The 11,966-nt window shown below is 39.6% G+C and overlaps 1 pseudogene; it reads left to right on the top strand.

The window, feature by feature from the left end:
* The first annotated feature begins 8,127 nt into the window (after positions 1 to 8,127).
* Positions 8,128 to 9,546, top strand: LOC120570937 (annotated as a pseudogene).
* Positions 9,547 to 11,966: the final 2,420 nt, after the last annotated feature.

Here is an 11,966-nt window from a genome sequence, read left to right as displayed (position 1 = left end):
AACTGTTTATTTTGGTTATTTACTGCTAAGTTGTGTTTATACAGTCTCTCTCTCTCTCTCTCTCTTTTGTGTGGTGTAATTAAAATCTTATCATATTCATGTAATATTGTTTGCTTAATGCACATGTCATTTTATTTTCTGGATTTAAAATGTTTGTTGTTTTTGGGTTATGCATATTGTTTATCTGCTGTGTATTTACACCCCTGAAAGATGAAATAGTTCAAACATGTTTTTGAAAATACACAAACAAAATTCTAAGAAATCTCCAATGAACCCTGGAATCTCATAAGTACACATGTGTTTGTGTAACATTAAAATATTTATTAGCTCAAAGACCCCATTGATTGTAAGACAATAGTAGACAAATATCAGATATTTGTAGCTTCTGTCTAAAAAAAAAAAAAAAAAAATTTAAATTAGTTTAAGTCCCAAATGTTCCAGTTTGAATAAAATCCAAATTCTTTAAAGGACAAAGCCAAGACGTGGACTCTTTCAATGTTAGAGAGCGGTCCTTGTTTGAACTCTGAAGACGTTTGTCCTGTACATGATGTACTATTACGAACAATAAATCATTTTTCAAACATACAATATGTGATTTTTCTGTGATTTTAATTTTTTTCCTACCACTAGTCAATCAAAACAGTAACTAAAGACGGAGAATTGGTGTCACTACGGTCAGCTTCTCCCGGTTAGGATTCCTTTATCGTTTGTATTTTTATCGGCAGAAGTCTCCTCTCCATAAACAAACTGACCTGCTGATTCAAGCCAGTAAAAAAACAACCATTAAAGCCATTTGATGTTAAAAATCTGGGTATCTCCGACTGTTCGGCTTATCGGCTGAGGGGCTGCGAGTCAAGCCGCCGCTAGTCCATATTAGGGCTGTTGGAATACATTCCAAAAGTCAAATATGATTGGGCCACGACCTCCTCATTTACATTGACGTGTGTCACATCCAAATTGAAAAGCCAAATGTTAAATTGAAATGGAAATGGTGAATCTTAAAGGGATACTTCACCGATTTAGCTTTAAGCTTTGTGTCTGTAGAAACCAGGTAGTATTTTTGAATGACCGTGCTTCCCTCCCTCATGTCCCCCTGAGACGAGAGATAGCTGGATTGTGTGTCTGGAAAAGAAAACCTCCAGTGATGCAAAAATCGTCATTTTGCGTCATCGGAGGCTTTTTTGACCAGAGGCTAGAGACTACAGCCAAAACAATCCTCCGATGACGCAAACTTTTTGCACCATTCAAAAATACTGCCTGGTTTCTGCTGACACAAAGCTTAATGCTAATCGGTGAAGTATCCCTTTAATGTCAAAGGGCAATTGACAAGTGTATAATTCAAAAGATAAAATTTCAAATTGAAAATAAAAAGTGCAAAGACTAAAAGGTCCGTGTACTTTTTCGTTCATTCGATTTTCATTTCATAAACAGGTATTAAAAAACAAAAAACGAATGGTTATTTGATTTTCGTTTTAAAATACGACATTTGAAATTGAAATACAATGCATTTTTTCTTTTTCATTGTCGAAATGTGATGGGAGAAATTTAAAATATGCTGTGATTTTCATTTTCTATTTTATATAACAAAAATAAAATCACTTCGAAAACAGAAACGAAAAAGGCTTGTTTTTTTATTCTAGAGACCGGATGTTGTCATTTCCAAGGCAACAGCCAGCCTAGCCTACCAGTGTTCAGCCCAGGCCAAAATTACTTTGGAAACCTAGCTAGCTATACTCTTGATAATCCTTGGGGGAATTTTATTTCATAATGTCACATGTATTTATTACCCTCTCCTCCTGCCTCCCTGTCTCTAACCCACAGAGAAACTTCGCCCCGAAGAGAGTCGAACCAGCGAGCAAATAGACCTTCGGTTTACGCCGGTACGCGTTACCGTACGTTACCGTTAACAATCCCAGCAAACTTTTTGCTGTTGCCGTTAAGCTTGCTGATCTGGCAGAGAGTCACCGTTGGTTCGGGATCAGATCATAGGGATCAGACCTCCGGTGCTGGGTCTAATATTCTAATATTAGCTGCTGCTGCAGCTAGCTAGCAGCTAGCCACCAGCCCTGTGACCTCGGTCCTCGCGGTTTGCTTCCCGGGACTGACTCTGCAGAGCTGGCGTTAACTGCTCTATGATTAATGAGCAATGATCAAGGATTACCAAATTTCTCTCTCATATTGCTCCTCATAACCACTGAAAACTGTCAAAAATCTAACCCAAAGTACAATCAAGAATGCTAATACAATTATTATGGACGTTAGCTGACATTAAGGGTTTCTGCTTCATTAAGGGAAATTGTAAGGAAAAAGCTTAACGTGGTTAACCATTAAGCTTTTTCACGTTAAGCGATTTTTTGTACTGTTTATAAACAGTGATCAAAAAATCTAACCCAAAGTCGTTATGGAGGTTATCTGACTGATAACTGACTGATATTTGATTGATCATTGTTTAGGTACATTAAAGTTAAGCTTTTTCACGTTAAGCGTTTTAGAATGTCCCTGCTGCTGCTGAGGGAATCTGTAGCCTAACTTCCGTTTTTTGCCCCCCTTTACATAAATATACATATGGCTATGAAATAGATCATGGAATACAGGCTTTAGTCATAATAGTTCAATAGCCTAAATACATGTATGTTTTACTATGTATTTCGAGGGACTTTTATTTATTCCATCTATTTATATGCACGTTATATTTAAAGGAAGTTTGGTTATCTCACAGACTCAGACTAAAAGCAGCAGCAAGCCTGCCTGACATCAGTGCATCATAGCATATCACTATCTGCAAATAAAATAAAATATGAATAAATCACGAGCGGCAGATTCCCAGCTCAGCTAGAGCGGGTAACGCAGCTCTGCAGACGGACCAGAGTCAGTCAGCACTGGGGGGCGAACCACGGGGACCGAGGTCACAGGGCTGGTGGCTACCTGCTAGCTAGCTGCAACAGCAGCTAATATTAGAATAGACCCAGCACCGGAGGTCTGATCCCCATGATCTGATCCCGAACCGCCGGTGACTCTCTGCCAGATCAGCAACAGAACGTTTGGGATTGTTAACGGTGGCGTAACGGTAACGTTACAGCCGTGAACTGAAAGTCTGTTTCCTCAGCTGGTTCGACTCTCTTGGGGCGAAGTTGTCTGCGGCGGGTAGAGACAGAGAGTCAGAGGGAGGCAGGGAGAGAGGGGAATAAATAAATGTGACATTATGAAATAAACCCGCCCCCCCCAAGCATTATCAAGAGCACAGGTTTCCAAAGTAATTTTAGCCTGGGCTAAAAGCAACACTGGCGCTGTTGCCTTGGAAATGACAACATCCGGTCTCTGAATATGAAAAAACAAACCTTTTTTCATATCTATTTCCGAGTGATTTTATTTTTGTTATATAAAATAGAAAATGAAAATCGCAGCATATTTTTATTTCTCCTATTTTTATTTCTCCCATCCCCTTTTGACCATGAAAAGGAAAAAAATGCCTTGTATTTCAATTTCAATTGTTGTATTTTAAAACGAAAATCAAACAACCATTCGTTTTTTGTTTTTTAAGTCTGTTTATGAAATGAAAATCGAATGAACGAAAAAGTACACAGACCTAAAATAAAATAATTTCTTTTTTTCTATTTGAGATTTCCATTTAAGTTTTTCCATTTCACATTTTGAGTTTCTCTCAATCGATAAGAGATTTCAAAGATTTCAGTTTAAGCATTTATATTTAAGCTTTGCATTTTAAATTTGACTTTTTACATTGCACTTTACATTTTCCAATTATCATTTTACATTTCAACTTTGCTTTTTCAGTTTCCTCTTTCTTTTTTAAATTTAATTATGGCATGATTTTTCCTAGTAGCGTAGTAAAATAATATTTTTTATTTGATATCGCTTTGTTTTTTCTTTGGACTTTCAATTTGAATTATGCAGACTGATCTCATAAAGTGGCATATGTAGGACACGCCAATTCGTATGCCATTTGGCGTGTTATCAAGACGCATAATCGCTTTTTAGCGTGTTTTTAAACGCTGTTTGGCCTCCATTGACGTACATTAGGTGTAAATTATCGCCGTTGCGAGTAGTATGAAAGGACTTAAGTCCGCAGAGGGAGGTTAGTTGGAGTGACAGTTGGGTAAAACACAGGACTTTCACCCAGGAGAGCCAGGATTGCGTCCTGTGTGTGGCATTTATCAAATTCAAGGTAACCTCAGTTACCTTAAATGCATGCACCATTAGCGAATGCACGCACCTAGTGGTAAGTATTTTTTTTTTTTTGCCTGAACAAAATGTTTATTTTATGTTTTTTATTATTTTATTTTTATTATTCATTTATTCAGAATACAGATAAACAAATAAACAAGGCATATTTACAAATCCACTTCAAAAATAGAGTTTTTACGCTCGGGTCGAGCATATAAACAAAACCTAGGAGCTTATACATAACAAATCGACATAAAGAATGAAATAAAATAAGAGAAAATAAATGGAAGGGGCTATCTCAAATTAAGTCAGAAGTTTCAAGTAAATAAATCAATTCAAGGGCTTTTTTATCCTTAACCCGTTTCAATGACTTACACAAAAGATTGAACTCATTCTTCCAGTGGATCAGGGAGGGTTTGGTCTTAAAATATCTACCTTTATGTATCCAATGTTTTCCTAAAAGCACCAAGTTGTTGAGAACAAAATCTACCTTCTTATCTTCAACAGAAACACCAAACTTTATATTATTCACTGTCAGAGGTGGTATCTCCATTTCCCTGGTCTGTAATCAGCTCTGCAGATCTCTCCAGAAGGATTGCACCTCCTCGTACAGAAAAAATACATGTTCTAGATTCTCAATTTCCTTTTCACAAATTTTTTTTTTTTATTATTATCAAAATTGAACCTCAGTCTTAAAAATGTCTTTGTTGGGTAGATTTCATTTAAAAAATTTAAAGTTGACCTCTTTTACCTTTGGAAGAAGAGGAAATGAGATATAACTTTTCCTTATTTTCTCAACCTCTCCGTCTCCAAATTCTTTCAACATATATTTTCTTCTTACTGAATTAGGATACTATTCCTTTAATAGAATATTTCTAATAACTTTGTTGGTACATTTATAATCACAGAAATCAATTCCTTCGATGCAGAGCTGCCTCAGACTCAGGAGAAACTTTGGAGTACTCATGTCTTCTCTCACCATTGATTTCAGAGACATTGGTATAGCTTTCAACCATCTATCATAACGCTTGACATTGCATTAAAGTTGATATTACTCACAAAACTCGTGCTGTAACAAGAGTCCATTACCATCCATAAAATGAGCAATTGCCCAGATTTCCTTGGAGTTCCATTCACCCATGTACACAGATTTTCTGCTTATCAATAGTATCTATTATTCCAAACTGGAGTATTATGAGGTGTAAAATTATGTTTGTAGATTAACTTCCAATAGAGAAGGCCCTGCTGATGGAAAGTTTGACTGGTAATGAATTACATTCAAAATCACATCGCAGAAGAAAGTCTATTCCCCCCATTTTTGAAAATATTAAATTGGGGACAATAAACCAAAATGACTGCCTGTTATTAATAAAAGATTTTAACTATTTCAATTTCAAGACGCCATTCATTATATCAAAATCAATCGCATTCGCACCTCCATCTTCATAGTTTTTAACCATGTCAATTTTCCATATGTACTCATATTTGTTTCTCCATATGAAATTAAAATTGACCTTGTTTATGGCTTTGATCATATTTGTAGAGATGGGTAATGAGAAAGCCGGGTAAATAAGTCTGGACAAGCTGTTTTGGATAATAAGACTCTCCCAGAAATATTAATATCTGTCTGCAGCCACCTATTTAAGATTAATTTACACTTGTCTATATTGTTCCATACATTAATTTTGTCTGACGTTATCTTATCCTTGGAAATAACAATCCCCAAGTATTTAACTTCTGACTTGACCTTTATGTTATACAGTGGTTGCAAGGCATAATCATGTAGTGCTAACATTTCACATTTATCTAAATTCAATTGTAAGCCTGAAGCTCTTGAAAACTGGTCGATAATGGTCGATAATTTGTAAGGCTAAGGGAATTTGATTTTCATTTTTTAGAAACAAAGTTGTGTTGTCAGCCAATTGACTTATGATAATTTGTCTGTCACTTACAACTAACCCTTCAATGCAACTATTCTGGATCAAAATGGACAAAATTTCTGCTACCATTATGAATAAAAGTGGAGAGCTGCTAATTCCCTTCTTAATCTCAAATCGGAGACAGGTGCCATGCCCTAGAGCTACATAACTATTGATTCCATTATATAGCATCCCAATTATAGTCATAAATATCTCCCCAAATCCAAAAATGATGCAGTTTTCAAGATAAAGGGAAGTTGTACAGAAACGCTTTTAAAATTATCTAAGAATAAAATAAACCCACTATCATGAATAATATCGCTGTACTCAAGTAAATGTAAAACAAGTCTTATGTTGTTGTGAATTGACCTTTCAAAAAACCTGATTGTGTCTCACCAATTATGCTCGACATACCAACAAGGAATAGCAACAACTCCAGAGACAGTTCTTTCTTCTCTATACATTCCCATAACGCTTTAAATAGTAAATTTCTCACATCATTCCAAAAGAATTGATAGAAATTTGTTGTGAGCCCGTCCGTCCCTGGAGATTTGTTCAACTTCATCTTGAGAATAATTGAATCCAACTCCTCGATTCTCAGATCTGACTTGCAAATATCTTTAAAGGATCATCAATGCGTGGGATAGCATTCTTGATTTCATCAAACAAATAATCAGCCTCTATACCAGTACAATTTGGAGTAAAATGAGAACACTTCCTTATCTATACTTATAAAGTCTTTCTCTTTCTACTCCATTTATCATTAAACTAGTAATTGTGTTTGGCTGCTGTCTATTTTTTTCCAAACTACTAAAATATGAGGAGTTCTTTTCACCTGCCTCGATCCATTTCGCTCTTGACCTTATATAGGCCCCCTGTGTTCTTTCAAGATAAAGCTCATCTAACTGGACTTGAAACTCCATTAACTTGTTTTTTGATGATGATGTGGATGGTATCCTGGAAGCTACGATGAAGGGACTGGCAGACAGGAAACTCCAAACAATAACAACCATGATCATCAGCATCGCCACCGAAAGGTTTGGCTCAGCGGAGAAGCACGCTGCTACAAACCAGTACTCCAAGAACCGCAGGGCAGAGAAGATTGCACAGCTGAGACAGGAACTTTGACTCTTGAAGAGGCAGTTCAAGGGGGCAACTGAGGGTATGAAGCCAGGGCTGGCAGAACTACGGGGCATCCTCAGAAAGAATCTGCTGACCCTCTGCCGGGCAGAGTGGCACAGGAGGCGGGCTAAGGAGAGAGCCAAAAGATGAGCTGCCTTCCTAGCAGACCCTTTTGGGTTTACCAAACAGCTGCTAGGCCAGAAGCGCAGTGGCCACCTCACTTGCTCAAAAGAGGAGATAGACTCAATTCAATTTCAATACAATTCAATTTTATTTATAGTATCAAATCATAACAAGAGTTATCTCAAGACACTTTATAGATAGAGTAGGTCTAGACCACACTCTATAATTTACAAAGACCCAACAATTCCAGTAATTCCCTCCTATCTGCATGACACCTAGGAGGACCTTGGCGATTGCAGACACCTCATCAATCCACCTACACCAACTTCAACACCAGAGTACCCAGTTGGAAAGAAATCCAAACTGTTGTTAAGGCTGCCAGAACCAGCTCAGCACCTGGACCCAGCGTTTAAGCCAGATGGTGGGATTGAGGCAACAGAGCGCATGGACCAGATGGGAAGATGCCACAGAGAGAAAGATTTCATGGGCAGAGCTGTGGAGGGCTGAGCCCTATCACATCAAATTCCTCATTTAGTCTGTCTATGACACCCTGCCCAGCCCATCTAATCTCTTTTGTTGGGGCAAGGTTGAGACTTCAGCATGTACCTTGTGCCAGGGAAGAGGAACTCTGGAGCACATCCTCAGCAGCTGTCCTAAAACACTTGGGGAAGGCCGCTACCGCTGGCACCATGACCAAGTGCTGAAGGCGGTTGCTGAGTCCATCACCACTGCCATCGACCAGAGCAAGCGTTTACAACCACCAAGGCGCAAAATTTAATTCGTAAGAGCAAGAGAACGCCCGCCTTCCCGACCAAAAGTTCAGACAGGACTGCTGGCTGCCAGAACCAGCTCAGCACCTGGAACCAATGGTGTGCCATATGTGGTGTACAAGAGGTGCCCCAAGCTCTTGCACCATCTTTGGAAGATCCTGAGAGTCATCTGGAGGAGGGGGAAAGTTTCCCAACAATGGAGATCTGCAGAAGGGGTGTGGGTTCCGAAGGAAGAAAAGTCAACCACCATCGAGCAGTTTAGGACCATCTCGCTGCTAAACGTAGAGGGGAAGATATTCTTCAGTATCCTTTCCCAACGGCTGTCAGACTACCTCCTAAAGAACCAGTACATCAACCCCTCGGTGCAAAAGGGAGGGATCCCAGGGGTTCCAGGGTGCCTTGAACACAGTGGAGTGGTGAGACAACTGATCAGAGAGGCTCGTGATGGGAAAGGAAACCTGGCTGGACTTGCCAATGCGTATGGCTCTATACCCCACAAGCTAGTGGAGGTGGCATTGGGGAGACATTATGTCCCGAGCAGCATCAAGATCCTCATCATGGATTATTATAACAACTTTAATCTGAGATTCACTTCCGGCAAAGTTACATCTGAGCGGCATTGTCTGGAAAAGGGGATCATCACTGGATACACCGTTTCTGTGATTGTCTTTTCCCTGGCCATGAACATATTGTTCAAATCCGCTTAGCTGGAAAGCAGAGTCAGAATCCGTCAGACCCCCATCAGGGCATTCCTGGATGATCGGACAGTAACAACATTGTCAGTCCCAGGATGCAGATGGATCCTCCAGGGCTTAGAGAGGTTAACCACCTGGGCTAGGATGCGTTTCAAGCCAGGTCCCTGTTACTGAAGAAAGGGAAGGTAACACTTCTCCCTTGGAAGTACCCAAATCCAATCAGTCACAGAGAAGCTTGTGAAGAGCCTTGGAAAAACCTTGGACTGCTCTCTAAAGGATGCCGCTTGCATCAGGGCAACAAATGAACAACTGGAGAGCTGGCTGACTACAGTCGACAAGTTAGGCCTTCCAGGGAAATTCTAAGCCCGCCTACCTAGGATATTGTGGCCATTGTTGGTGTACGAATTTCCAATCTCCACCGTGGAAGGATTTGAGAGGAGGGTGAGCAATTACCTTTGACGGTGGTTGGGCTTCCCAAGAAGTCTGAGTAGCATTGCACTCTACGGCAACAAGAACAAGCTAACACTACCGATCAACAGCCTTAGCGAGAAGTTCATGTTTGCCAGAGCAAGGAGGGAGGCGCTTCAGTACAGGGAATCCAAGGACCTAAGAGTATCTCAAGCTAGCATTGAGGTCAGGACTGGCAGAAAGTGGAGGGCAGTGGTTGTCGTGATCGTACATTCTGGGTGTAATAATTATAAAATAAAATAATTTTTTTGCCGTTGTGACCGTACGGGCAGATCTATAATTACCTTGATCGTGTAATTATATGTAATAGCTATTACAGAAGCCGTGATCATGCTTTCTGATCCAAATGGTACCTAAACATTGCACTTTAAGTCAGTCTTTACTGGAGGATGTTTTGAATGAGGTGTAGCTGGGTTTGGATCATGGTGCAAGAGCTACATCTTTTGGACAATGGGTGGTACTGCATCCAACCATGATTAGGGTCTGTCTCCTATTCCCTATGCCCAGTTTTTCAAATGTAATCCAGTGGGATTTTGGATCATAGATTGGATCAAATCTTGGAAATGGGTTTTTCAAAAGCAAAAGAGGAATTCCGAACTAAGATCAGAACATGTACTTACATTTGATCTGATAAATATCTTTATTGCATCTTTTTTCGGGGATGTAATTTGTAGACGGCCCTAAGCACTCGTCTCACAGCAACAACAACAACAGCAGAGAGCAGAAGCCAGCAGGTAAGTGTTATTTACATAACCTTCTGGTGTACTTACAAACTTTCCAATCCATCGTTTTATGAGTGCATAACCTATTTATACTACTGTAGACCTTTGGTATCATTTCGGGCATTATTAGTGGGGTCATTTAAGAGATACAAACGTGGGTCCATTAGCCCCTGCGCTAAGCTATTCAGCGGCTAACGCTACTCTACGCTAACTCTCCCAATGTTCGACCCAGGTGAAAAAAGCTTCTGGGGGGGTGTTTGGCTCGAGGTCATGGTGCAAAGGACCCTAGGGTGAACTGCTCCGAACCATCACTTTAAAATTAAAACAAACAATGGCTATTTGTGGCCACCGGTATTTTGCCTACCTGGGGCCTGTACTACGAATCAAGATCAACATGCCCTTGATTTATTTCAGTTACCTGGCTTCGCCAAACCTAAAAACCATGGTCCTGCATAAGCTGTGTCATGACGCTGGTTAACAACTAGTTCAGTCAACTCAGGGTTTCCCCAATCGCAAACATTTTCCAGAGCCGCATTTTTTATATAAGAAGAACACAGACACGGTTTTGCAGGCAAATGCAATACAGTCACTGCTTCCTAAAACAGGAAGGATATAAAATAGCTGACGCTGCATAATCACAACTCGTATCAATATCACTTCCCCATCAGTCAGGCACAAGATCTGACCATAAATACACTGGTGCTTTCCATAAACTGTCGTTGCTTTAGCCTATTATATTATCAGTTGTAACCCTGGCAGTGGGAAGCGATCGTGAGAGCAAATAAAAATATAAAAACATAATTCAAAACCGCTGTGCATTGACGACACCGGCTCATCAAGCCGATATGTAATTCCCTCCCATTAAAATATATATATATATATATATATATATATATATATATATATATATATATATATATATATATATAATATAAAAATACCCATCAGGGAATGTTAACAGGGTTGTTGGTGTCTAAATGTTTTAACTTTTATGAGCGCCCCCTCTCTCTCTCTCCCCCTCTCTCTCTCTCTCTCTCTCTCTCTCTCTCCTCTCTCTCTCCCCCCTCTCTCTCTCTCTCTCTCTCTCTCTCTCCTCTCTCTCTCTCTCTCTCTCTCTCTCTCCCTTTCCCCCCTCTCTCTCTCTCCTCTCTTTCTCTCTCTCTCCTCTCCCCCCTCTCTCTCTCCCTCTCTTTCTCTCTCTCTCCCTCTCCCCCCCTCTCTCTCTCTCTCTCTCTCTCTCTCAGACAGACAGACAGACGTTCCTGCAATTTATAGATAGATAAACTTTCCACCTTCATTACCACTGTCAAATAATGTCCGTCTGAGTCAATATTTCTCCAGGGAACTTGTTGAAGCATATGACCACCCCTCCAGATCGGTTAGAACCATGACTAAATATGATTTTGTCTCCCCATTGATTAGCACAAAAACCTGCAGAAGAATGAGTCTCTTGTAAAAACAAATGAGATTTTTGCCCTTTACTAAAAAAAAAGTGCTTTTCTTTTAACAATGTCTTTCAAGCCCCCAACATTCAAAGAACCCAGAAAAAATTCTCATTTACCATGAACACCAGAAATGAGAAAACCAAAATATATATATAGATATAGCTATCTTCATCTTTTTTCTCTTCCAAACCTCATCTTGTACCTTTCTTGTTCTTTGACTCTCTCCATAAGCTCACTATTCTCTTTACAAAGATGGTCGTTTTGTTTCTCCAGATCACCTACTTTCTTTTTACATTCTGTCAGAAGTAAATTATGAGGCAACAATAAGTGAGTCCATCAGTCCCCCTAACAATAGCCACACTGTGTATGGCATTTTGTGCAATGTATTTGAAAATGTTAAAAACAATTATGGCGCTTTTGGGTCCACCGAGCATGCACTCCAGGCCTGACCAATTTCCTTTTTCACAATTTTGACTCTGATAAAGAATGCATTTCACTTGTTCATTCTGTGGAATGGGGG

The sequence above is a fragment of the Perca fluviatilis genome, chromosome 13 (assembly GCF_010015445.1).
Source record: "Perca fluviatilis chromosome 13, GENO_Pfluv_1.0, whole genome shotgun sequence".
NCBI classification, from domain to species: Eukaryota; Metazoa; Chordata; class Actinopteri; order Perciformes; family Percidae; genus Perca; species Perca fluviatilis.
Note: the sequence above shows the minus strand (reverse complement) of the source record. Positions and strands in the feature narration are given on the sequence as shown.